We start from the raw sequence: 27853 nt of genomic DNA, 5'->3' as shown, positions 1-27853 counted from the left end.
CATAAGAAGGAATGTAAGTCACATCAGCAAGTTTTACTTTCTATGTCACGTCTGCAGATCCACAGAAGCCATCCTGACCCCAAGAGGCAGTCTTTCTTCAAACAAATAACAGCATTATGCCACTAAAAAAGAGTATTTCTTCAATCTGAAGGTGGCAGTGGTGCTAAGAACAATATTTTATTGAGCACTTATTTTGAGTCAGGTCCTGTACAAAGCATTTTTATTGGGGCATTTCATTTAATACAACACTATGTACTTTTCAGATCTCATCTTAGAGATGTAGAACCTTGCAGCGGACCAGCACAGCAGTGGACGATGAGACTGTCTCAGCCCTGAAGGTCACTGCAGGGGGAGGTGCAGCAGAACCTGGAATTTGGAAAGTGTAAGGGGCCCGGCAAAGCCACATAGTTGACTACAGAGCCCCTGACTTTATCTCTGGGATATACTGTATTGGGCTGTCAAAGGGAAGAGAGTTTCTGAAGAAGGAGATTTTATTTGCTTCCCATTGTTCGGTAGAACATTATTTATTACAAAGAATAAATCTGACAAGGAGAACCAGCGATTAATAATGGCACTAAATAACATAAGGAATTACGACAATGGAAGTAATTTCAGTTACTTTCAGCCGATTTACAACAACCCAACAGGGAGGACTGAAGTTTCTTTCCTATTTTATGAGTCCACACACACCATCAGACTCAATATTTGGAAATACCTGGGATTGAGTCCTTCCTCTTTCAGTTTAAGGTATTTGCAAGATGAGTGCTTACTTTATAGGTTGTGACTATAGCTCCTTGGGCTTCATTTTCAGTAGCATTAAAACTGCAGTTATCTTAATTATACTAATCAGTCAAGACATGCTTGAGTCAACCATTAGCTTTGTGATGTTAGAATAGTTATAAAAATTCCTCTAGGCCTCAGTTACCTTACCTTATAACAATATTGTGATGATTAAATAAGATGATGGAAATATGTAAACAATCTAGAGCATTCCTTGCCATGTATAATTGTACTATTATTAATGGATTTTAGGGGGCCCACCAAGAGAGCACATAAGAGGAAGAAACAATATTTCTTGTCTTTCAAGTGTGTATATATATATACATTTGTCCACCCCACAAATATTTGTTGAATGCCTACTGTATGGCAGGCACTGTTCTAGGTTCTTGGGATTTATCAGTAAACACACCAGACAAAAATGTACGCCATTACAGAGCTAACACTACACATTTAGCACCCACTCTGGGAAAACATTAACCCCATTTGTCACAAATATACACAAGAATCTTCCCTCTGTGTAATAAGCTTATGTTCCATTGTGTTAAAAGCTTGTAAAACACCCTCTGAAAGGAACACTAATGAACAAATAGAATATTCTTGACAGCAGGAATTAAACATGCAATGGGGACAATGATAATTTAGATGCCAGAGAATCTAAGTGTTAGCCTTATCTATGCTTCTAACTTCTTACATTATCACTTATACGCTGAGCTTCAGTTTTCTCACCTTCCAAATTGGGAACAGGGTCTCAAGGAATTTCCAGTGATAAAGTTCTATTTTCTATATATCTGCTATAATCATACTAGCAAATGAGACTAGAAAATATACTTTTTCACAGTTAATATCATAACCACAGGCACAATCATGTATAACTTAAATTTAGATGCAACCTATTGGGAGTTACTTTTTCTACTGAAGATAACAAAAGCAGCTCTTTGAAGCATCTCAATAGCAGAGTCTAAGACAGGAGATCATCTCAGCAGACTGTTGGTAATTTGTTTGAGAAAAGGTCCCCAAAAGTTAGAGTAAGAGAAAAGGGCAGTGAGACCCAGAAGAAAGTTAACCTCAGGCTGCCTTAGTAGAATTGCTAAGTGTGACAATTAGGACCCAGATCCATGGGAACCTCTGAAAGAAAGAAAAATAAATACCTGGGAGAACAATTCTTCCAAAAGAGGAAACTGCTGCATTTTTCAGTCCCATTTATCATTGATTGAGGACTGCTCCAAGGTGTCAATAGCTCCACCTTCTGAGCCCAGCAGACTTCCACAGCTTCAGCTTTAAGAGGTCATGCACAAAGCAAAGTGTGATTTTAAGGGTGACACTGTTGAGCTAAACTGTGCCCCCCTCCAAACTTCATATGTTGAAGTTCTAACCCCTAGCACCTCAGAATGAGACCCTTATTTGAACGTAAGTTCTTAAGAAAAATAATCAAATTAAGATGAGGTCACTAGGGGAAGCCCTAATCTGACATGACCAGTATCCTTATAAAAAGGGGGAAATTCTGGACAAAGTTACAAATGTTCAAGGAGAATAACACATTAAAATTGGAGTTGTGCAAATGTTGGCGAGGATGTGGAGAAAAAGGAACTCTTGTGCACTGTTGGTGGGAGTGCAAACTGGTCCAACCACTATGGAGAGCTGTGTGGAGATTTCTGGACCTACTAAACATAGAGCTTCCATATGATCCAGCAATTCCACTCCTAGGTATTTACCCAAAGGACACAGAAACATCAATTCCAAAGAGCACCTGCACTCCTATGTTTATAGCAGCACTGTTTACAATAGCTAAGCTTTGGAAACAACCCAAATGCCCAAAAATAGATGACTGGATCAAGAAGATGTGGTACATATATACCATGGAATATTACTCAGCATTCAAAAAAGATAAACACATGCAATTTGCAGCAACATGGATGGCACTGGAAGGGATCATGCTCAGCGAAATAAGCCAAAAAGAAAAAGAAAAATACCGGATGGTCTCACTCATAGCAGGAATCTAGAAAACTTAAATAAGGGACCAGGAAAATGAATATTAGAAAGTGAAAATCAAAATCAACTAAAAACTATGAACCAGAGACACTTTTTGGGGGGTGGGGGCGGGAGGGGAAGGATTGGGGTCAGAATGGGGCGTTTGCAATTGTATGGGGGAATATAAAAATAAAATTTAATATTAAAAAAAAAAAAAAAAATTGGAGTTGTGCTGCCACAAGTCAAGAAACTGCTAGAAGCTGGGAGAGAAACACAGAACAACTCCTGCCCAAGCACCTTGACCTAGAAGTTCTAACTTCCTGAACTGGGAGAATAAATATATACGGCAGCCTTGGCAAACCAACAGGCCCTGTGTGGTAATCTGAGCATGCAAGGAACTGTGAGACACACTGGGGCAAAAATTAGAAGAGTAAGGAAGGAAGACTCTGCCAAGATGTGGCAGGATGAAGACACTGGGCCCACCTCCTCCACATAGTTAGTCACAACCAGATTACAATAACACAAAGTCAGCAACCCCTGAAAGATAAACAGATGACTACTACATACATCAGGAGAAATGGTGAGGCAGAAAGGGGTAGGCAAAGCAGTAACTGCAATGTTTGCAATGATGCCAGGACAGTGCAGCCTAGACCAGGGAGGGGAAGCTGCTGTATGGAGCCCCTTTGCTGTTGCAGACTCAGGGGCACACGCCCACAATGGGGACTCTGGAGAGCCAGCACTGCACTAAAGAAGCGGGTGCAAAAGTTGGCATGCAGGACAGAGGCTGCACCCTGGAGAACTAGAGCAGAAAGGGTGCACAGTGATGATTACCGGCCTGGTCTGAGGCTCCCAATCCAGAGCAGCTGGAGCCAAACCAGCAGGGAGAGCCACATAGGATCACCTGTCTCAGAAGAAGCTACGACCTGCAGCCTGAGACTGTGAGATTTGAAACACCTACCTTTCACTTTTACTAACCAGAATTTAAGTACCTGAAACTTAGTGCAGCAGCAGGAAGGCCACAGAGAAGGTTCTTTATGATCCGAGCAGACCGGGTAAAGGAGGAGTCCTGGAGCCCTCGGTGGCTTTTGCAGTCCTCTATTGGGATTTTCCAGGCACACGGCAGGCAGGAGTGCCGGGGGGGGGGGGGGGCGGGAGGCTGGCAGGCCTCCCAGCCCCCAGCAAGTCTTCACTCTTTCTGGGCTCTCCAGCCTTCTCTCATGGCCTTTGCTTCTCTGCTCCTTTCGCTCTGCTCCCCTTCTGGTAGTCCTCTTTCATTCTGCTGTTCTGGCGTCCCCGTGATGCCGCCCTTATAAGCCCAGTCTCAGCCCAGGTGAATCCTATCTACCTAGGCCCACACCCTACTCCAGGTGCCCGCCATCAGGCATACATTCAGGACCGCAGGGTTCATCATTAATTTAATCCTAAAGGCGGGAGGGCAGAAAAGCCTGATACTTTTTACCTCACCCTACACTTAGTAACAGAAAGCACCCCAGGGTAAGTGTATTGCAGCCATCTCAAGCTGAGTAGGTTCACTGTTGATTGGGGCAAACCAATAAAGGAACCTTGGAGACCTTAGATTTGACAGGCCTTAGTGCTGGAGCAAGGACCAGATACAAGCACCTCCCTCTCCCTTGTGAGGACTTCCGTGTCATGATAATTTTCGGCTCGGGTATCCGTACTTAGAGGTTTGCACGCCCGTGCTCTCTGGCTTCTTGGCCCGGGTGTCTGTAACTCCAGGCTCACATGCCCTGTGCTCACGCTCCCAAGCACTTATTGCAACATGTTATCACGTGTGAGCAATGGAGCCTGGGAGGACAGCAGGTGACTGTAACGGCTAGCAGCAGCAGTTGGATAAAAGGCCCAAGTAACTCCATTTTCCCTACAGTAAGGCTTCATACTCCAAAAGCAAAAAGAATTCCCAGCATGTGGCCCTGTCTCAACTACGGTCCTCACTGAACACTACCTCTGGTGCCGAACCACAGCACAGAGGTTTGTAAAGGCAGGACTGGGCACAGTGCAGGTTTTCTGATCCCATGCAGACTGGGTAAAGGAGGAGTCAGAGTCCTCAGTGGTTTTGCAGGTCTTTTATTTGGGGTTCACCAGGCATATAGCAGGCAGGGGTGCTGGCTGGGGGGCTGGGAGGCTGGCAGGCCTCCCAGGCCCCAGCAAGTCTTCACTCTATCTGGACTCCGGTGTTCGTTCTGCTGCTTCTCGGCTTCCACTTCGGCTTCTACTGCTGCTACTTCGGCTTCTACTGCTGGTGCTGGTGCTGCTGGCGTCCCCCCGTGACGCCGCCCTTAAAAGCACAGTCTTAACTCAGCTAAATCCCATCTACCTATGCCCACACCCTATTCCAGGTGCCCGCCATCAGGCATGCATTCAGGACAAGGATCCATCATCTATCCTGATGGCGGAAGGGCAGAAAAGCCTGACATTTTCTTTACCCTACAAGGTTGAACCTGGCACAAGACTATAGTGTGACCCAGGAGTTAGCCTAGGGGAGGGGTCACTGTGACTCCCCATCACACAACTCAGGGACCCACAGCACCGTGGGAAGTTTGAGCTTTTGACACTCACTGGAGGTAAACTTTCAGTTCCCCAGTGCCCCATTCCTTACTACTTATTATCCCTTACTGTCACTAGTGCCTCTGCCATCTGAGCAGGTGCAAAGGCAGTAGTCTGTGAGATAATAGTAGTGTAAGAGCTCTTTGGGATAACCTAAAGAGAGTTAACAGCCATGTCATGCGAGTCCCAGGAGAAGAGAAAGAGAAAGGCATAGAACATTGTAAGGGCAGGAAGGACACTGAGCAGGTTTTCTGATCCAGCAGACTGGGTAAAGGAGGAGTCCTGGAGCCTTCGGTGGCTTTTGCAGGCTTTTATTGGGATTACCAGGTACACGGCCAGGAGGCCCCCCAGCAAGTCTTCACTCTAGGCTCTCGGCCTTCTCTCACGTTCTCTCTGCTCTTCTCATGGCTCGGCTTCTCTGCTCCTGCTGGCATCTCTGTGACACTGCCCTTAAAAGCCCAGTCTTAGCCCAGGTGAATCCCATCTATCTATGCCCACACCCTACTCCAGGGGCCGGCCATCAGGCATGCATTCAGGACCGCAGGGTTCCGCCATCTACCCTAATGCCGGGAGGGCAGAAAAGCTTGACACTTTTTACCTTACCCTACAAACATTTATTTAAAGAAATGATTGCTAAGCACCATCTCAGTATTGGAAGTGAACCAGAAATCCTGATCCAAGAGGCCCAAAGAGTTTCAAACAAAATAATTCCAGACTGAAACACTCCAAGACACATTATCATAAACTGTTGCAAGCTAACCACAAGGATAAAAATATTAAAACCATTGAGAGGAAGAAGAGCAGCTTATAGGGGAATACCAATTAGACTGCCCATGGGCTTCTGGGTAGAAACCTTACAAGCAAAAAGGGAATGGCAGGACATATGTAAAGGACTCTAAGACAAATATTTCCAGTCCAGAATACTTTACCCTGCAAGATGATGATTCAAGACAAAAGGAAGGGTAAGGAAATTCACTGAAAAGCAAAAATTAAAAGAATTCATCAACGCCAAACCAGGCATGAAAGAAGTACAAAAGGGGCTATTATAAAGCAACAACAGCAAAATATATAGAGATAACAGACACCAAAATTACACAATGTGGAGGAGGAAGAGAGTAAAAATGGGGCCCATCAGAACAAGTTTGAGATCAGACAGTCCCACTGCCCTTAAAAATAGTTCATCATCAGAAGTCAAACTATCACTATTTGCAGATGATACGATAATATACGTAGAGAACCCCAAAAACTCCACAGAAAAACTAATTCAACTAATCAATTAGTTCAGTAAAGTGGCAGGATACAAAATCAACACGCAAAAGTCAGTAGCCTTCCTATACACAAACAATAAATCTGAAGAAGAAGAAATTAAAAAACCATCCCTTTTATTATTGAAACAAAAAAAATCAAATTATGGGAATAAATCTAACAAAAGAGGTAAGGACCTATACAAATAAAACTATAAAAACACTGTTAAAAGAAATAGAAGAAGACACAAAGAAATAGAAAGACATCCCTGCTCATGGATTGGAAGAATAAACATTATTAAATGGCCATCCTTCCAAAAGCAATATACAGATTCAATGCTATTCCAATCAAAATTTCAATGTCATTCTTCAAAGAAATAGAACAATTCTTGATGAAATTCATATGGAATCACAAAAAAACCCCGAATAGCCAAAGCTCTCCTGAAAAAAAAAGAAGGGAATGGAGGCATCACACTCCCAGACTTCAAACTATACTACAAAGCCATAATAATCAAAACTGCATGGTACTGGAACAAGAACAGACACACAGACCAATGGAATCGAATAGAAAATCCAGAAATAAACCCACAGATCTATGGTCAACTAATCTTTGACAAAGGAGCAAAGACTATGCATTGGAGCAAAGAAAGTTTGTTCAATAAATGGTGCTGGGAAAACTGGGTCGCTACATGCAAAAATGAAGCTTGACCACTACCTCACACCATACACGAAAATCAACTCAAAATGGATTAAAGAACTAGACATAAGACCTGAAACCATAAAATACATAGAAGGAAATATAGGCGAAACACTACGTGATTTGCACATCAAAGACATCTTACAGACACATCACCCAAGCAGTGATAGTGAAAGCAAAGATAAACAGCTGGGACTACATCAAATTAAAGAGCTTCTGCACAGCAAAAGAGACAATAACAAAAACAAAGAGAAACCCCACCAACTGGGAGAACATTTTTTGCACCCAACACTAATGATAAAGGACTGATCACAAAAATCTGCAAAGAGCTGATGAGACTCAACAACAACAAAGAAAATAATCCAGTCAAAAAATGGGCAGAAGAGCTAAAAAGAACTTCTCTGAAGAGGAAATGCAAATGGCCAACAGGCATATGAAAAAATGTTCAACATCACTTGTCATCAGGAAATGCAAATCAAAACTACCATGAGATACCATCTTACACCAGTGAGAATGGCACATATTAAAAAAACTAGCAACAACAAATGTTGGCAAGGGTGTGGAGAAAAAGGAACTCTTCTGCACTGTTGGTGGAAGTACAAACTGGTCCAACCACTATGGAGAGCTGTGTGGAGATTTCTGGACCTACTAAACATAGAGCTTCCATATGCTCCAGCAATTCCACTCCTAGGTATCTACCCAAAGGACACAGAAACATCAATTCCAAAGAACACCTGCACCCCTATGTTTATAGCAGCACTGTATACAGTAGCTAAGCTTTGGAAACAACCCAAATGCCCATAAAGAGATGACTGGATCAAGAAGATGTGGTCCATATACACCATGGACTATTACTCAGCATTCAAAAAAGATAAACACATGCAATTTGCAGCACCATGGATGGCGCTGGAAGGGATCATGCTCAGCGAAATAAGCCAAAAAGAAAAAGAAAAATACCGGATGGTCTCACTCATAGCAGGAATCTAGAAAACTTAAATAAGGGACCAGGAAAATGAATAACTATAAGAAAGTGAAAATCAGAATCAACAAAAACTATGAAACAGAGACACTTTTGGGGGGGTGGGGGGCGGGAGGGGAGGGATTGGGATCAGAAAGGGGGGGTTGCAACTGTATGGGGATATAAAATAAAATTATTATTAAAAAAAAATAGTTCATCATCTCAGCAGATCCTCAAACAAAAATCAATAGAAATAACACATAAGACAATGGAAGTCAATGGAATTTGAGCCTAGACAAAGCATAAAAGGTGCCGAAAAAGAAAAAGACAAATTAAAAAACTTTAAGAATAGCAAAATGGCAATAAACACAGGTCTAAATAGTCACCTTAAATGTAAATGGTTTGAATTATCCAGTTAAAAAGTATAAAGTAACATCAGATAAAAAAGATTTCCAATTTAAAAAGGCAATAAGAGAGCTTCCATATGATCCAGCAATTCCACTCCTAGGTATTTACCCAAAGGACACAGAAACATCAATTCCAAAGAACACCTGCACCCCTATGTTTATAGCAGCACTGTTTACAATAGCTAAGCTTTGGAAACAACCCAAATGCCCAAAAATAGATGACTGGATCAAGAAGATGTGTACATATATACCATGGACTATTACTCAGCATTCAAAAAAGATAAACACATGCAATTTGCAGCACCATGGATGGCGCTGGAAGGGATCATGCTCAGCGAAATAAGCCAAAAAGAAAAAGAAAAATACCGGATGGTCTCACTCATAGCAGGAATCTAGAAAACTTAAATAAGGGACCAGGAAAATGAATAACTATAAGAAAGTGAAAATCAAAATCAACAAAAACTATGAACCAGAGACACTTTTAGGGGGGCGGGGGTGGGAGGGGAGGGATTGGGGTCAGAATGGGGGGGCTGCAATTGTATGGGGAATATAACAATAAAATTTATTAAAAAAAAAAAAAAAAAAAAAAAAGAATGGACCAATATGAATGAGACTTTTGACCATCAATAAATTAATATAAATAAATACAAAAAAAAAAGGCAATAAGAGACAGACATGGATATTACATTATGATTAAGGTCCTAATATAACAAGAAGAAATAACAGAAATATTAATATATATTATATATATATATATACACCAAATGATGGAACACCAAGATACATTATAATTATAATAGAACTAATAATAGTTCTATTGACAACAATACAATAATACAGGGGATCTTAATGCTCCACTTACAACTCTGGACAGATGAACTAGAGAATTAATAGAAGGGCAAGGGAGGTGACATGGGCACAAAGACATCTTTTCAGACAACATAGAAAGTGAACATTATCCTGTTATCCTAAGAGATTATCCTGTTGTTTCTCAGCTCCCTCTAAAGAAAGGGCAAGAAAGCAGCCTGAAATGGCTAGCACCATAACCTAAACTACCATGAGGTGTGTTCTATGTGTTCACTGTGTTTGAAGCAATAAATTCTTATTCTCTCAAGTGTTAATATACCTCTTTTTCCTAAGGCAGCCATTGACATTCCATGTCCTCTTTCATATGAATCAATTACATGTGTTAATACATTGGAAAAAGGGACATTTTAACAGCCTGAATTTCAGAGTAGTCGCCATCCTTTCTATGGTAAAGATAGAAAAAAAAAAAAGACAATGTGTTACATGTAATAGTCTTACATTTATATTCATGATATTTTATATTGGAAAAGGTTTAAAAATTGTAATGAATTCATGTATGTGTCCTGGAACTGCAGAGGAAATTGGGAACATGGGATTTTACCTAAAATTTGAGATGCTTTAACTGGGTCAGGAGTATCTTGCTAAAAGCACTGCTTTCAGACACTGTGTTTTTGTACTTTCCTTCCAAAAGCATCAACCGCAAAAGAAGTATGCACACAAATTAGTAAGAAGACTTTTTCAAGATGCTGAATATGTTTGATCTGAAGAAAAAAGCAAGATTCTACAGAAGCCAGTCACTTTATTATGCCCTACGTTGGCTGGAACCTGACTCCCTCCCCATCTGGCTGACCCGCTTCTCCCTGAAGCTAAGCCGTTTTCTGGAATATATACATTGAATTCTGTTAGCCAACAGAAATCAGGAGCCGAGTTTCAATATCAAAGCAACATCAAAGAAAAAACTAAACATATCGCCCCCCCCCTCATGGTGGCCTAAGGGTTAAGTCTCAGTGCTGCCACTGAGACAGCCTCTGCAGAGGCCTGAGTTCGATCCCTGGCCAGGGAGCTAATCCACAAGGTGGCACAGCTGACCTCTTCTGTTTAGCCCACTACTGTTCTTAGCAGTGTATTTCAGTAGATCCACCTGCTCTGCTCCCTACTCTGTCTCTGGTGAATCCTCTCACTCCTTGCACCTCTGGCCTACACCCCAGTTCTTCTATGTAAAAATAATTTAAAAGACTTTAAAAAACTAAACACATTACCTCATATAAAGGCAGCATAACTGATCAAGAGTAAAAACAAAAAGTTGGAAATTCAGACAGTTTGTGATACGTAACATTTCTCTTTAAAATATGTACATTATAATAAAGCTATCTGAAGTCAAAAACAAAGACTTTTTAAAGCAGCAAGAGCAAAAAAAGTCCGTCATATAAATGACCCCCACTAGGCTATCAGCAGATTTTTCACCTGAATCCTTGCAGGTCAGGAGCAAATGGGGTGGTGTATATTTCCTTATTCTGTTCTTCTGATGGATAATTTCTAATGATACAGCTTTTGATCTGACTGACTCTTCTCTTTGGTCCTGTCTGAAGTTGAATTTCAGTTCATTTTTTTCCTAAGCTACCAAACATTCATTCGGTTCACTTATTGTTTTTATCCTATTGTTGGACTTCTCGTTTTATTCTTTTATTGTTTTCTTGATTTTGTTAAATTGTTTATCTTCATTCTCTTATAATTCCCTGATTATCTTTAGAGAAATTATTTTGAATTCTTGATTAGGCAATTCCTGTATCTCCACTTCTTTGGGGTCAGTTACTGGAAATTTACTTTTTTCCTTTGATGGAATCATGTGCTGATGATTCTTTGTTATCCCATTATCCTTTCATAAGTTTCTGCACGTTCAAAGCAGCAGATAGCACTTCCAGACTTTATAGGCTAACTTTAATAAGGAAAGACATTCACCTGTGGGTACAGGCATACTAGAACATGCTGTGACCTAGGGTCTAGTGGTGCAAGATGCCAAGTTCAGGGTTGTGTGGTGACTCTGGGTGTGGGGGGCTGTGGTGACTCAAATACTGGGGTCTAGATAATCAATAACTCTATGGCCACTGGCAAGCACGGTGGTAGATCCACAGGGGCTACAAAGGCTGTTGGAGTCTTCTAGAACACTATTACAAATGTGTCTTGTATATAAGCAAATGAGTGACAAGCTTCTGTTTACAAAGTCAGACTAAGCTGAAGAGTTAAAGAGTCAAAGCCAGGGTAGTTAGTAGAAGTAGTCAAAGAAGAGGACAGGTTATATTTTTAAGTGGTTTAGAGGTAAAATAAACAGTTTCTTGACTGAAAGGTCCTGAGAACAGAGAAAGGAATTTGTATGACAGGAGATGATGCAAACGTTTTCAGGTTGGGTGACTGAGTAATACTGCTGTTAATTAAACTACAGAATACCAGAGAAGAAAAAGATGGAAAGAAAAGATAATGAGTTGAGTTACCATGTTGAAAATGCCTGTATGAGATGCTTCTGTGATAAGCAGTTCAAATCATGGATTCGGATCTAAGGAGAAATGTGGGGCTACATATATTTGGATTATACACATATCATCTGTGAAAAATCTGCTGATATCGTATCAATGAAACTGCCATCACATTAAATGTTTTCAAAATTGTCTCCTTTAGTATCCATGACAACTCTGGCTTGTACATTATTTTTACTGATTAAGACACAGATTCTGAAAGACCAAGTAACTTCCTGAAAGACACTTAGCTAGTAAATGGCTGAACCAGGATTCAACTCTCACTAACTACAAATTTTCTTACCCTTATCTTTCTGACCCTGTCTAAATCATAGCAGTGGAATGACTCTTCAGGAAAGTGAGGAGCGAGGAGAGACTAGGCACAATATTGGGTGTGATGGAAAAATCCAGTGCAGTCAGTTTGTAGTTTACATTCCAAACAGGGAATGTAATAAAGGGTGTGACTGAGAGAGCTGATAAGCCACCCTGCTATAGTGATTCTCACACCTAATAATAATGGCTGTTCCTCTGCTTCCCAGGGAAAATTTCATTAGTGTCTTTGAGTAAATGTACCTTTCTGACTTTGCAAAATAAAGAGAAATCAAAAACACTTAGTTAGCAATAAGAACGGTGTCTTAGATCTCCAGCCTCTTAGTTTCAATACAATGCTTTAAATGTTGTCAAGTAGACATCTGGTAGACCACCACTGAGAAACATCTCTATTTTAAATTCAATACGTTTTCAGATACTTGTTGTTTGTTTGTTTCTAAGTGTGTGTTATTTTCAACCACTAAATTTGTGGCAACTTGTCGCAGCAGCAATAGAGAACTAATACAATTGAGTTTAACCCATGGATATAAGGGCATTGATGGTATATCTTACTCTCTAGAGCAAACCAACAGATCCTTACTTAACTTTGTGTGCAAAGTAAAAATAAAGTTTTCTACTATTTTTGTTTTGCTGCATCTTTGGAAAATAGACAGTGACTTTCATTTTGCTTTTCCTGAAATAAGGTTTCTGGGTAGACAGTAAAAAAGAGGAACTCTACTCTCCATTAAAGCTTTAGTACTTTCAAAAATTAATGTATTCACACGTATTATTAACAAACACTTCCCTTGCCTTGTAGGACTCTACAATTCAGTTGGGGAGAGTTCGATGTTTTAAAGTTGTGAAATCAAGAGTAGTTTGAATGAGAAGCAGCCAGAAAAGAGAGGGGAGAAGATTCAGATCCACCCTTAAGAAGGACATGGTGCGACGCAGGGCACAGGCAGAGGTTCAGGCCTAGGAGAAGACAGCAAGAGGAAAGATTGCATACAAAAGCAGTTGGGTGATAAGAAAATGGAGAGAATTTGTGTCTAATGGGATCTATTATTTCTCCTATGGAATTTTCTTCTGAAAATGAAGAGGAAAGGGTCAAACAAGCAGAGAAATTTAGAACAATATTATGCCTTTCATAGAGCTTTCGCCATGTCTCAAACACAAAGCTGTCTACACCAAACATGAGAGAACAGAAGTACTGGAGGAGGGAAGTCAACTCTGAGTGCACAGCAGAAAGGCTCAGGTCCATGGTCAGGTACGAAGCTCACCAAAGGAGGTTTTGAATGAACAGAGGATGAAAGTGGGGACTCTTGCGAAGTAAAGAAGAGTTATTAGCACTATATATGTTGCTTTCGTTAGCCATTGGACAGGTACCTTACAACGCTAATAAGTGGTACTTTTGAGTACCTGAAAAGCGGGTATTTTGTGGTTTTTACTGACAGAAAAGAAAGGCGGTGCTCCGTGGTGGAATATTAGAATCACGTAGTATAGCAGTAATCTATTGCTCTCTGACAAATGACTAGAAAACATGGTAGCTTAAAACAACATTTATTATCATTGTCTTACCCTAAACATGTATTATTTTCTGTGGATCTGGATGCTGGGATCCTGGCCCAGCATCTCAAAGTCACAATGTCACTCAGGGCTCCCAGTTCTTTCACATGTTCCCTTGCATCATGATATGGGCAGCAACCCATGTTAGTCAGGGTCCTCTGGAGAGGAAACATATCTACATTGGCTTGCACAGTTGTGGAGGCTGAGAAGTCCCAAGATCTGTAGTCAGCAAGCTGGAGACCCAGGAGAGCCAACTGCAGTTCCTTTCCAAGTTTGAAAGAACCAGAAAATCTGATGGTATAAGTTCGAGTCCAAGAGTAGCAGGCTTGAGACCCAAGAAGAGTAGATGCTTTAGTCAAATTCAAAGGCAGGAAAAGAATGATGACCCAGCTCAAGCAGTCAGACAAGCACCTTCTTTTTGTTTGACTTAGGACTTCAGTTAACTGGATGAGGCCCATCACATTCAGGATGGCACCTGTTTTACTTGGTCTACCTATTTGATGTTACTCTCACCCCAAAACACTTTTGCAGACATACTCAGAATGATGTTTATCCAAATGTTTGGGCACCCTGTGTTCCAGCCGAGTTGACACATAAAATTACACTCTTGCAGACATACTCAGAATGATATTTTTCTAAATGTTTGGGCACCCTGTGTACCAGCTGAGTTGACACATAAAATTAATCATGGTAAAGGCCTCAGCTCCTCACAAAAGGGAACTCCTTGAGTATCTTAGGGCTCCTTGAGTATCTTCGGGAACAGGGTAGCTGTCTTCACCCAAAACATGTGATCCAAGAGAGAAAGCTGGGAGGAAGCCTCAAAGTGCTTAATGACCTGGTGTTGGGAGTCAGAGTCACAGTCACTACACCATATGCTCTTTTTAGAAACAACTCTCTAAGTCCAGCCCACCCTTCAGGAAGGAGGAATACATTTTACCTCTTAAAAAAAAAGACACATCAAAGAATTTGGGAGGATGTTTTTAAACCACCACATCTGGGGAGTTTTAAAAAATACTGACAGCTGTCCACCACCTCTAGCCCTTCTGATTTAATTGGTCTGGTTTTTGGTTGTTTGTTTGTTTTTTTTTTAAGCTTTCCAGGTAACTCCAGTGGCTATCCAAGTGTTTCCTCTATCATATACAGTCACTCTTGTGTCTCTTAATACTCCAAGCCCTTGGTGAGCAAACACACCATGCTGTGATTGCCATTTTGGCACTCTACTGTGGCATACCAAGCGGGTGTGCAAGCATCCTCTGAAAAAGAATTCTGTTTCATTCAAGAATTTTTTTTAAAAAATTCATCATGCTTTTCATAATGCAAAAAAGCAAGTAGTTTGATTTACAATAGAAGCCTAACTGTCAAGAGAAGAGTGTTTAATACCATTTTCAAAAGCAGATAGAAAAGAAAACAAATGTGAGACTTTGCCGAAGAGGGAAGGAGAGAGATGTGTACAATCTGTATGTATCATGCCAGTTCTGTTTCTCTAACGGCCTCCAACTGACACAGATTTGGGCACACTGGGAAGTAGGGTATGGCTGTAACAAACACCTGAAGATGTGGAAATAGGCTTGGAATCAGATGAGGAGAGGCTGGAATTTTGAGGAGTTTGATAGAAACAGCCAACAACACCTTGAAAAGCGGAGAGTGAATGTGAATAGTAAGGATGATTCTGGTAAAAACTCAGATGGAAGTGAGAAACACAGTAGATAAAAGTTCTAATATCTCAGAGAATACACATGCCAGGAACAGAATTCTGGTAGAAATATCGAAGTTACAGGTGCTTCTGGGGAGATCTCAGGTGGAAATGAGGGGAGGGTCGCTGGCCACTGTGGGGAAGGTGAGCTTCCCTAGTAAAAGGCAAAGGACTTGGTTCCACTGTGTTCTAGAGTTTTATGGGGAGTCAACCTGGTGATGAACTTTAGTTTAACTTGGGAGATGTCCAAGTAAAGTGCGGAGGGTGTGACCTCATTTCTCTTTGTGCTTAGAGTGAAAATGCTAAAGGAGTGAGAAAAATTAAGAATTGTTAAGCAAAAAGGGACCAGCAGTGGGTGACTGGGAAAATTCTCAGCCTGTTCAAGTAGCAGCAAAGGACAGGAAAGGGAGCTCAGGAGAGAACAGGAAGGGTGTGGGGAGACAGCTGTCTTGTTAAGAAACTGGACATGTGGCTTATGGATCCGATCAAACTGAGCACGGCTTTGCGCACACTTTGATTTTAGATGTCTAGCCTCTGAACATGTAAGAAAATAAATTTTTATTCTTTAAGTCATCCACCCAGTTTGTGGTTCTATGTTAGAACAGCCCTAGGAAGTAAGTACAGAAAAATCAAAAACAGATACTGACTAGGTGATATGTCCTCTTGCATGGAACTTACGTATACTCTAGCCACTGGGGGCATCAGCAGATAAACATTTTGATTTAATAAACAAGAAGATTAAATTAAGTTAGCAATTAAATAATTTCATTTAAAACAGGTTTCAAGACAGGTGGTTATTTTGGCTTGCTGGTATCTGCCCTGAACACTAAATTTCCTCTCTCCCCTCTCCAACAGTTGTGGAAAATACCAGACAATATTTTTGCATGTGAAAGCCAGTGGGATAAACAGCAAAGTGTTTTCTTGACAAACATCACCGCTCATTAGTAAGGGGTTTACATGTCGCCCTGGCTCTGTTCACACTCAGACGCTCACCGCCAACTGGAGTTGTGCAGTGAACAGACCACTGCAGCAGAAATGAGGAAATGACCAAAGCAGAAGCACCACATTCACTAGAAGGACCCCCAGTGTGGCTGCTGGAGGCATCAAAGGCTGGAGCCATGCAGGCTTCCAAAACCCTGTGATCAAAGTGGCTGGGATGGAATGTTCATTGGCCCTTCCAGCCTCTGAGTTCATGCTCTACTTATCCAGTAACTTTGTTCGGCTCCTGGGAGAGTTAGGAGTGGCCTGCATTTCACACTTCTTTCAGTTCTTGAAACTGCAAGGAATTCTGTCTGTCAGCTTGACACTGATCCCACGAGCCAGGTATCCTTACTTCCTGCAGACAGTAGTCTCTCCTTAGGGTCTCTGAAAACGAGCCCGTCTTCATCTACATCTGAGTGAAAGGGAGCGAGCACTGGCAACATGATTCCTCAGACTAAGGGTCATGACCCACTAGTAGCTGTGGAATTGGTTCATGGGTTGTAACCAGAATTTTTCAGAACACAAAATGTCAATATAATAAGATAAATGAATTCAAATGGAAACTATCAGAATGCCTGCCATCAAATAAAGGTAACTATTTCATGAATCTTTTTTTCACTTGTTTTTTTCATGCATGTTTGTATATGTATTTATGTATCCAGGATCATAGCAAAAGTGTATTTCTTTCTGGCAGTCACGTTTTTAAAAGTTTGGCAAACACAGCTCTAGGGCATGATCATGATTTTCAGATTCCCATCAGTTGTAAAATGACTAATGTGTTTATATGAACAAAGCCATCCCTCCTCCACTTCTTTCTATTAACATCATGTCCCCAAGCCAACAGCACTGGTGTCTGCTGGAAAAAAGTGAATTCCAAAGACTCCATCCAGCCCAAACACAAATGGCAAAATGGACAAGCGGAGAGCTCTGAGGTTTCGCTTACGAGCCCGGCGATTTCCTTGAAACCCTGGGACTGTAGTCACATGACTTGTCTTCCTCTCACTGAAGCGTGTTCGGGCACAGGCTCAAAGACAGATGGATCATGGCTGCTAATGTGAGAGCAAAGATGGACATTTATGATCGTATCATCACAAGGCCATGCTGTCAGTGCTTTGGCGTGGGTGGGATTAAGGAAAACAGGATAATTGTTACCCAGGACACAATGTTCTTAAAACTAGGAGTTTTCCCATCAAACAAGGGAAGTTCACTGAAGACAGAGAGGATGGAATATGCAGGGTACATTAAAAGACGAGCGAGTCCATAGAACTCGGTGTATGCTAGGACGGCATGGCACCATGTGACACAGCCGAAACCCTGGGCCACATGGCACATGTGGTGAGAAGAGAAGGCAGAGGCTGTGTCATAAAGGGAAAGCCTTGAAGGTCATGCTATTCAGACATCATTCTGAGTCACCTGAGAACTACTGCGGTGTCTTATGTTGTATCAGAACAATCAGATTGGCAACACAGATGAACCACGTTATAACACGGACAAGGCCAATTGCTGAGATCAGGGACAGTAAGTTATCTGAAGGCAGGAAAATCCGATAGGACACTATTAGCATACACTGGGAAAGATGTGGTGAGGACCTGAAGGTGGTGGGAAAGCTGTGGAGAGGATGGGATAAGAGAAGAGACAGAAGAAGTAAGACCTTTTGGAGACTGGTGACGAGCGCACATCTGGGATAAGGGCCGCACATCTGGTGAATGGTGGCACTACCCATCAGGATGGGAAGTGGGAGAAGCAACACTGCAGGGAGAAATCCTCGTTGTGGATGAAACTGATATAATGTGCCTCGTTCCAGGTGAACTGGGCTGCTAGATAATTGGATCCTGTAATTTCTTTGTTTCTGAGTGGAAGGACAAGCAAAGAACCCACAAAATGCAGTCTTGAGTCAATTGATGCTTTCCTTTAGAGTGACCAGGCAGTGGTTTGTTTTTACCATGCTCCATGGATGTGTATTTCAGAAGGAAAAAAGACTCAGTGCGCACCAAATACAAGACATTTGGAGAAAGTTAGAGTACTGATTGCCAGATCTGAGACTCAAAGAACATCTCCATTCCAGTATGTGACAACCAAGCTTCATCTGACAGGCAACATGTTCACCTTGGTAGAAAACAGCCAGTCAGGCCAGGTTATGGTCTTGATCACACAAATATGTCTGTGACCCCAAGAAGCCTGCCATGCTGCCTGTGAACTATTCAGATTCAAGCTCCCCTAAAGGGGATGACTTATTCCTAGGAACAAGGTGCGCAGGTCACCCAACATTTGGAGCGCTGTCTGTCAATTAGCCACAGGCATGTATGGTACAGGGTGATGCGCAGGAGCCACTTGGATTTCAGCAATAAACCTGGCGCCAGCAAACATTGCTGCTGAACAAGACCAGCTTACTATTTGGCCTATAAGACTTCAGGAAATCCTTTCACCACTCAATCAAGTAATCAGCATGTATTTCTTCACCAGTGAAGAAACAACATTTTGAAATGCCTCTCTGCACTAAATTACCTAGTCATAACTCTCTGGGTGTATATGCGTGGGGTGGCTAGAGGGGTACAGAGTAGTGTTCAAGAGACGAAACTCTTGCCAAGTTTTTTTTTTTCTTCCTTAGGGAGGGTGGTAGGGAGCATCACGTAGACATCAGTAAAGTAAAAATAAGAAAAATGAAGTAAACTCTTAGCAGGTTTCTGGCTTAAATACTACGCTTGCCTTTTACCCGCAATGTGCAGAGATAAAGATATAATTCTGCTGATGTGGATTAGATTTCATCCTTTCCCAAATTCATGACTTACCTCAATCCCTTTGCAGATTGTTAAAGATCTGTCTGCCTCTGTCAGTTTCAATGGGGTGCCTAGTAGAGCAGAGCAAACCAAATTCTTGGGCTTGCTTCTCAGCTCCACCCCCTTCCACAGAGTTAAGAAACCAGAGGCGGGCCTCCCCTGGTGGGGCAGTGGTTGAGTGCTGGGCTGCGAAGATGCCTGCAGCCTCTGCAGCGCCGGTTCGATCCCCGGCCACCGGCAAGGGTCCCACATGGCGTGCAGACCTCTCCTGCCGTGCCCGCTGCTCCCCTCAGCAGTGTATTCCATCACTCTGCCTGTTCTGTTCCCCGCTCTGGCTCTGGTGAATTCTCTCACCCTCTCATGCTTCTGACTGTACCCAGTGCTTATATAAATAAATAAATAAATAAATCTTAAAAAAAAAAAAGAAACCAGAGGCTGCATTTCACTGAAATGCACTATACCTGCCTTCCCCCAGTCTACAGCTCCATCCTGACCTTTTTAGTGGCTGTTGTTACTCTTTCCACTCAAAGGCTGCCTGCTGAAATTGTATTGACTGTCTCCTCTTCGCACCCTATTTGCTATCGTTTCTCCCTTCCCTCTCTGAGTCCCCCTTCCTGAATTCTCCTGACCACCTGAAATGCAATGCAATTTTTCACCACGCCCCCCCATTGATGTTTGTGCTTTAGCAAGGTGATGACCCTCAAGAATATTCAAAACCAAGAGCACTAAGTCCTGTGAGCCAGCAGTCATCCAAGGTCTACAGCTGCTCACTTGACAACTTCAGGAGGGTGTCTTGCTCCTCAAACTATCCATGGTTTCCTCCACCCCACCCTAAAGTACTCCTCCTTCTTTGTTCCCTTGACTCAAACGGTAAACCATCACCCCACTCGCCTGCTGGAGTCGGGTTCATCCTCTCCCCAATTCACCATTCTTCCCAGCTTTCTTCAATTCTACCCTCTCAACAGCTCTTGGATTCATTTTACTCTATATTTAAAGAAAACGCTGACCTGAAAGTGTACGTGTAGCAAGGGAATCTACCCAGAGTGGGTAACTTCTGCTTGGCAGAGTGCCTGGCAAAAGTGTATAAATGAAAACTCAGGGTCAGGGTTGAGTCCAAGAGTGAGGCAGTCAAGCTGCACTATGTACTAGAGACGGGCAGTGATGAGTTCCAAAGCAGCGGAGTGAGGAGCACTAGGAAGAAGGGAATGAGGTCTCTGATGAGGGAGGAAAGGGGAGATGTGAAGAAGAGGTGACAATGAAAAAGAGCCCAGTTTCATTAGTGGCATGCTGTGGCCTGGGAAGAAACACACTGACTGAGCACTCCCCAGGGGTAAGGATGGCCAAGGGACTCTTGGGAACTGGAGAGCCTGTGATTCCATTTCACATGGCTGGTCTTGGCTATTCCGAGCTGGGATTGCCCTCTATCACCCTTAAACCTCCACTAAAAAACTCAATAGCACTTTGTGCTGGCACAGAGCAGAGCTCCACATCAGAGGGGAAGGAGAAAGAACTGGGGGTCCCGGCAGCTGGTCTCAGGGTGACAGTTACAGTTCATACAATGAAGTTATAAAATAGCTATGAAGTAAATACTTTAGAATAAGTAAATAAATGCAATAAGACGTAGGTAAAACACAAATTAAAATGGGCATAGTTCTAGATGAGGGTTGTGAAAATCTAGAATATTACAAGATCACTGATGATAACTTGAAAAGACTGATCTCTTGTCCCTGGATTTTCAATTTACAAAAAAGGTGAGAGGAATAATGACATGGCTTTGATTCAAATTAGAGAAAAAGAGAGGAAACATGTGGAACAGAAGAGGGAGAGTTCATTGTATGAACTGTAACTGTCACCCTGATAACCTCTGTCCTAGAATTTTCATGATCTCTAATCTAAAATTTCAATAAACTAAGTAAAATTCACAGGATCGCTTACGTAACAGAATTTATATAATAAGCAGATACATATCATCAAGCTTAGGACATCACAATTCAGGACATATTTCAGAAATTATTTCAAACATAAACTATACTTCCAAAGCTTAAAAAACTAGTTTGTCACACACACCCCCAACAGCTCTGTGTGAGAACATTTGGTTCCTACTGCCACCACTGGAGTTTTAGAGACTAACATTTCTCAAGAACCTCAAAGCTAATCCGAATTTGAGAAAGTATACAAATGAATATGTATGTGAGAGATCAACATATCCAGATTCCCAAAGCAGAAACAACATCCCAGATATCTGGGGGTTCTAGAATTCCAGAGTACTTCCTAATTAACTTTGATGGATTACTCAGAATAAGTGAGAATATGCCACAGTAAAAATTCCAACATCCTCAGAGGTGCAGTACAACAAAAGATTATTTCTTACTCACATAAGGTTTGTAGCTGATCCAGGAAACTGGGCACAACGGCTATTCTCCACGTAGCACCAGTTTTCCAGGTCACTTGGATGGTAGGGTTTCTCCAAACCAGCAGAGGCTCGCAGGGTTGCTGTGGGGAAAGTCATGACCTGGTGTCTGCTCACACCTCACACTCACATGCAGTCACAAGACGGTGCCTAATATCAAGAGGACAGGTGCCCCCAAACCTATTTTTTAAATAAAGAGGATTAGAAGTTTTGGTGGCAAATATTAGCAGTATAGTAGTATATGGACTATACACAGCATAACATACGGTGTTAACAATATGTAATTATATAATAATATCACAGATAGTATAATAGTAAGGATATGGAGAGGTTTAGATTTTACTTGTACTTCTATAGGAAAGACAAAATGAAAATTTCCCAGGTATTTTCAAGCACACAAAGCTTTATCCCGCCTTCCTCCCACTTGCTCCTTGTTTCGGAGTGGTGTGACCAACAGAAAGGAAGAGAAGAGAGATTTCATTTCAGGCACATTATTTACATCACTCCACTCCACATCATTAGTGAGGGATGAAGCTTTCTTTTATCTATTATTGACATTTTGGGCTGGATCACTCTTGGGAACTGTCGTGTGTTGTTGGATAATGTAGCAACAACCTCGACTGCTACCATTAGACGCCAGTAGCACCCCTTGTACTCCAGTTGTGACAACCAAAATGTCCCCAGACACTGTGAAATGTCCCTGGGGGTTAAATTATTCCTGGTTGAGCGCCACTTTCTAGTAGCTTCCTTCGACCACTAGAGGGAGGTAGGAAGGGTTCAGTCACCTAACACGTGACATAACCCAGCATGGAGGACAGGATAAACAGCCAAGAGAACGCAATTTCCCCACATCTACCACTTATTTCCCTTGTGACATTGGGCACGTTTCTGAACTTTTCTTGACCTTATCTATAAAATGGGGGAAAAAATATTACCTGGCTCCCAAGCATATGTAAGAATGAAATGAGATACTTTAGAACCTATCCTTTTGTCTCTGTTTGGGGAAATTATTTCTGCATACACTCAGTTGCTACATCTACATGATGTCTATTTCTGGGCTTTCTGTTCTGTTCTAGGTGTGTCTCTGCACATTCCCGTGAGCATTCCCCACTGTGCTGACAAACCACTGTTCTTCTGAGGCCCTCTGCCCTCCTCGCGTGACTTGTCTGGGAAACTGAAAGGGGCTGGAAACAGAAGTACAGAAAGGATGCAGAAACCCTGCAGATACCTTTTCCCCACGCTATTAAGCTGGTTTATAAATTGTTTCTTCTCAGCCCCTGTGCCCAATAAATGGCTGCTGAGAGGCTACATGACCAATCTCCGACATAGTCAAACAAGTTTCCCATTACTGGGTTTCCTCGCATTGCCATTGGTCAGAAGTTCCAAATCAAGTGGGACGGGGACAAGGAAGGTATTAATACAGACAGGACCAGTGTCAGCAATAAGTGACAGGCAACTGCCTGACATTAAAAAAGGAAATGAAAGGGCAGACAATAATTAAAAAATAAAAAGTGCATGCTCTGGAGAGTAAGAAGCCCTACATATCCCAGGAAGCCCTTAGCCGCATTACACTGTCAGTGCCTAATAACTGACATCCCTAATAATGACTCTGACATTTAAAAAAATGCTAATTTCTATTCAGCATGTTCTATTTTTAAAAAATTTAGGATAGTGTGTAAGGCAGTTGAGAAAGATCTCCAACAGAGACTTATACAATATTCGATTTGCAATATACCTCAGGGATCACCTAATCTGTTTTCCAGATGAAGAAAGTCAGTTCCAGAAAAGTGAAGTGCACTTGTCCAAGGTCAGGCGGTCAGAGAGACAGAATTACAATGAAATCCTTGTTTTGCTGACTCCACGGCAATTTCTTTTTCCACTACAGCAAAAATATATTTATATTCAAATAAAATCTATTCATGTAAGTTCATGTATATTTATTCAAAATATATTAAAATGTACATAGTCAAAAGTGTAAACTTATTTAATTAATTAAAATTGTCCAATTTAATATCTGGTAACACAATTAGGGTCCACATAAACGAAATGCAATTTTCTTATACTGAGTTATTAATCCATTGGTCCTCTTGAGCCTTTGTAGTGCTTGAGAAGTAATAATAATAGTATAGCTCTGGTGGTTGTATCAAAGGAGAGAGAGCATAAGGCTGGTTGACTTGAGTGGAGTGATAGAACTTGCTAGAAAGAAGGAAGATTTACATGTTAGAAGTCAGATGAATGCAAAGGCATGTGGAGTGTGGCAATGAGTCTACGTGTGTGAAAATGAACCCCAGGTGCTCAGGGAATTGAGAAATAAGCATCAGCAAGCCATGGCAAGTGGTCAAGGATAGCACAGAGGCCGGGTGGGGCAGGTCCCCTGAGATGAAGCCAGAGATATTGATATGTAGACTTTCAAAAAGAAAAAAAATGTTCCAGGTAAAAAGCACAACATTAGGAAACCTGCAGAGGAACTGAAAGCTCAGATCACATTTTCTAAATCATTAATTCAAACAACTTATCAAACAAGTATGCATTATATACTAAGGTGGGGGGCTGGTTAAGGGACATCTTAGAAACTTAGTCTGTCCTGGAAAATCTAAGTTGAAGGGACAAGAGATTAAGGAAAATAGCCCAAATGTTCTAGAATAGCACTGTGTGATAAAAACATACTACATGTCATTTATAATTTTCTAGTAGCCCCAATAAACAAAAAGCTACAGATAAAATTCATTTTAACAATATATTTTATCTAACTTAACATGTCCAAAATATTATTACTTCAGTATATACTCAATATACAAAAAATATTCATAAAATATTTTACATTCTTTTACTCATCCTAAGTCTCTAAAGTCTAATGTGAGGTTCACACTTACGATAGATCTCAATTTGGATGCTAAATTCATTGAAAATGTCTGACCTACATTTAGGTACTACAAAATTAACAAATGAAAAGGTGACTTCATCACATATCCAAGTTGTTTCTAACATACTGAACAGTGGGCGTTAACTGAGTCAAATACCAATCATGTTCCCGCTTCTAATCACATCCCACTGACAAATCGCTTCAATTTTTTAATTTAAAAGTCAAATTCATTAAAAGCAAATGGATTAACAGTTCAATTTCTCAGGTCCATGGGATAAATTCCAAGGATTCAACCATACTCATGGCTGGTGGTTTGGGTATTAGGCGGAGCAGTTCTAGCGGTGGACAACGATTCGGCATGAGAGTGAGCATACAAAGCCAGTCACCGAGGCTATCAGCCAAGGAGGAAGGAGAGTAGCAAGACAAAAACCGATTTCTAGGAGACTCATCTGCAACAGAATGGAGAAAAGGATAAAGAATAAAAGGAAGCCAATGGATGGTTTATGACAGTCGATGACAAGTGAACTGATGAGGACTGGGGCTGAGGGTGGGGAGAAGCATGACAGGACTGAGAGGCTGTTGGAAGGAAGAACCAAGGAGACTGAAGAACAGACGTGATCCAGAAGCCCTTGCAGCTGGAGGCCTCAGAGGGACTGGCCTTGACTACTTGTTTTGTTTGGGATTTGGTTTTGTTTGTTCTCTATTCCGCCTCCATTTAACAGGGAAAATTGAATTCCAAAGAGGTTTCCAGGAGTTCATGGATTCTGGAGGTTACTCCTGAATCTCAGGAATATAAAAGGTTTATTATTATGGAAAATGAGAGAAGAGAGGAGGGAATAGGATGGGGGAAGAGAATGTGCGAGAATAAATCTTAAATTTAGGATTCACCAAAACAGAGATGATAGGTCAAAACATTTGAGTGCTGAGATCACCTGAGGAGGTATGCAGCATGAGAGGACAGGGGCCATCCAAGGCACAACACATTTTTAGGGACTGAGACGCCTTCAAGGGAATGCTTGCAAAGCACAAAGAAGACTGAACCAGACAGTTCAGGTGCTTGCTCCATGGCCTCATTCATTCACTCAACCAACATGTATCCACACAAAGGTCTGCCAACAGGGTGAAATTCCAGACACAAGTGAGCTGGACCATCCTGGAGGAGTGCACTGCGAGGGTCACAGGACTGACCCCCAGATGGCCGCTACCTGCAGCAGCATCTCTGTCCGAGCCACAATAGAGGAAAAGCCGTGCACAGAGCCACTGGCCTTCGAGAGAGAGTCTGAATGTACTCTATTCCTGTGAAGTTTCACCACCACTTCTAACAAAGCTCGTCCAGCATTTTACTAACAACAGCAAAATCATTCAATTCTTAACTTAAAGGGAAAAAAGATGGGGGTGTGCAGTTGCTGATGAGGAAATCTTCCTGTTTAGAGTAACGGCAACACTGGAGGCAGAGCAAGGCTTTGAGCAAGAAGCTGATGTTTTTCTCCCAATATTTACGTGTGTGGTGAGTTGAGTGTGGTGTTGTTAAAAAAAATAAGTTAAGACACAAGAAAATCGAGAAAACACTGCAGTTCAATATGCACTGATGACACATTCCACCACTCAAGTTTGAAAAGGAGTCAGTGATCGCACTGAACCAGTATAGAAGGGTCTAACTTATAACTTCTCTTTCTATAGAAATGTCATGATATTTTCCATTAAGAATCAAGAGGACCGGGCCTCCCTGGTGGCACAGCAGTTGAGCGCTGGGTTGCGAAGCTGCCCGCAGCCTCTGCAGCGCCAGTTCGATCCCCGGCTGCTCCCCGGCCACGGAGGCGGGTCCCACATGGCGCGCAGACCTCTCCTGCCGCCCGCTGCTCCCCTCAGCAGTGTCCTTCGATCCTTCTGCCTGCTCTGCTCCCCGCTCTGGCTCTGGTGAATTCTCTCACCCTCCTGCGCTTCTGACTGTACCCAGTGCTTGTATAAAGAAAGAAAGAAAGAAAGAAAAGTTCAACGTACTTTCTCTCCTTAAAAATAAATAAATAAATAAATATTGTTAAAAAAAAAAAGAAAGAATCAAGAGGACCACCATATTTCCCCTGCTCTAACAAGAGATTTTTATGCTACCCTGGCGAACAATAGCAATTTTATATTTGCTAGTTATAAAACTTTTATTTCCCCTGCTTTGTAATTTGGAGGAAGGTATTCTGAGTTGAAATGGTGAAATACAATAGAGAAAATTACCTTCTTGGAAACATAATTCCTTTTTATTGCATAGTTGATTTTTTAAAAAAGACCTTTCAAGAAAAAAATTTTTCATGAAGCATAATGATCTGCATAAAGCAATGCTCTCCCTCCATTCAATTCTATTTCTTTCTTCCCCAAATTTTCTTAAAAGGTAGACTCTGCCTTATTAGCATATACTTCTTTGTGACATTCAAGATCATGAATCAGAGAACCATGGAACTTGCAATAGGCACAAGCAGTTGCTGGCAGTGTTTTTTTTCCCCCTTTACCTGGCAGCTCCTGCACATCTTACATATGCCAGGTGAAACACCACCTCTGGGGACAAGGAGCTGACTTGTGGAGACCACTGTGTGCCCTCACAGCAAGCACCTCTACTCTCTTGGAGAAATCTGCTGCTGTTTTTCTTACGTGTGAACACATCTGTTCGTGCCAAAGGAAGTGCATCATGTACCTCTTTATCTCCAGAGAGCAACTAAGTAACTGATCTAGGAAACACTCAATGAATATTTGTGCAAGAAATAAAGAATGGATAAGTAAATGAAGGAGCACATTACTGAATTATAAGAATTAGAATCAAAGCTGAAACTCTTATTAGCTGCATTATGTTGCGTAACCAACTCCATTTCTCTGAGCTACAATTTCCTCATCATAAAAAAGAGAAATACCATGTCTGCCTAGTGGACATCTCAGGGCACTGGAAAGGATCATAAATGACAATATGTGAAAGTTCCTAATAAATGGAAAAGTACTGTGCAAATGTTAGTTATTGGCTGGTGTCTGGATAAAAATATAAAAATCTAGCTAACCGCGAGACAGGGATAAGAAATGAATTTCTTATGTCTGGAAATAGTATCATTGTTGACTCAGACGTGAAAACAAAATCCTGAGAAACTCTTCCTTCTCCCTCACTCTCAAAACCTGGTTAGAACCAGTATCACCTGCTTCACCATCTATCATATCACCCCTCCCCACACTTGACCATGACCTCCAGCTTTACTCAGCCCAAGGGGTGGGATCCGGGTGGGAAGGATGGTCTTGGGTCTTCATTTAAAAGCCAAATGGAGAACCAACTAAGGAACAACCATCTGACAG

The 27853-nt window shown here is 41.7% G+C and overlaps 1 protein-coding gene across 2 annotated transcripts in view; it reads right to left on the bottom strand.

Moving 5' to 3' along the window:
- FANCB (FA complementation group B) overlaps positions 1–27853 on the bottom strand; it is a 110195-nt gene that overhangs the window by 47036 nt on the left and 35306 nt on the right. Inside the window, exons 11-12 of one of the 2 annotated variants that reach the window (XR_008552041.1) lie at positions 23405–23548; positions 21635–21752 (exon numbers count right to left, since the gene is read on the bottom strand). The gene's annotated coding sequence lies outside the window, so the exon portion shown is untranslated. Of the gene's footprint in view, positions 1–21634; positions 21753–21795; positions 21850–23404; positions 23549–27853 lie in introns of those variants that run through there. The other variant, XR_008552042.1, reaches the window with a different exon arrangement.

This window comes from Talpa occidentalis, unplaced genomic scaffold (assembly GCF_014898055.3).
Source record: "Talpa occidentalis isolate TD23 unplaced genomic scaffold, MPIMG_talOcc4v2.1 talOcc4.15, whole genome shotgun sequence".
In the NCBI taxonomy this organism is placed as follows: domain Eukaryota; kingdom Metazoa; phylum Chordata; class Mammalia; order Eulipotyphla; family Talpidae; genus Talpa; species Talpa occidentalis.
This window is presented reverse-complemented; position numbering and strand designations above follow the sequence as displayed.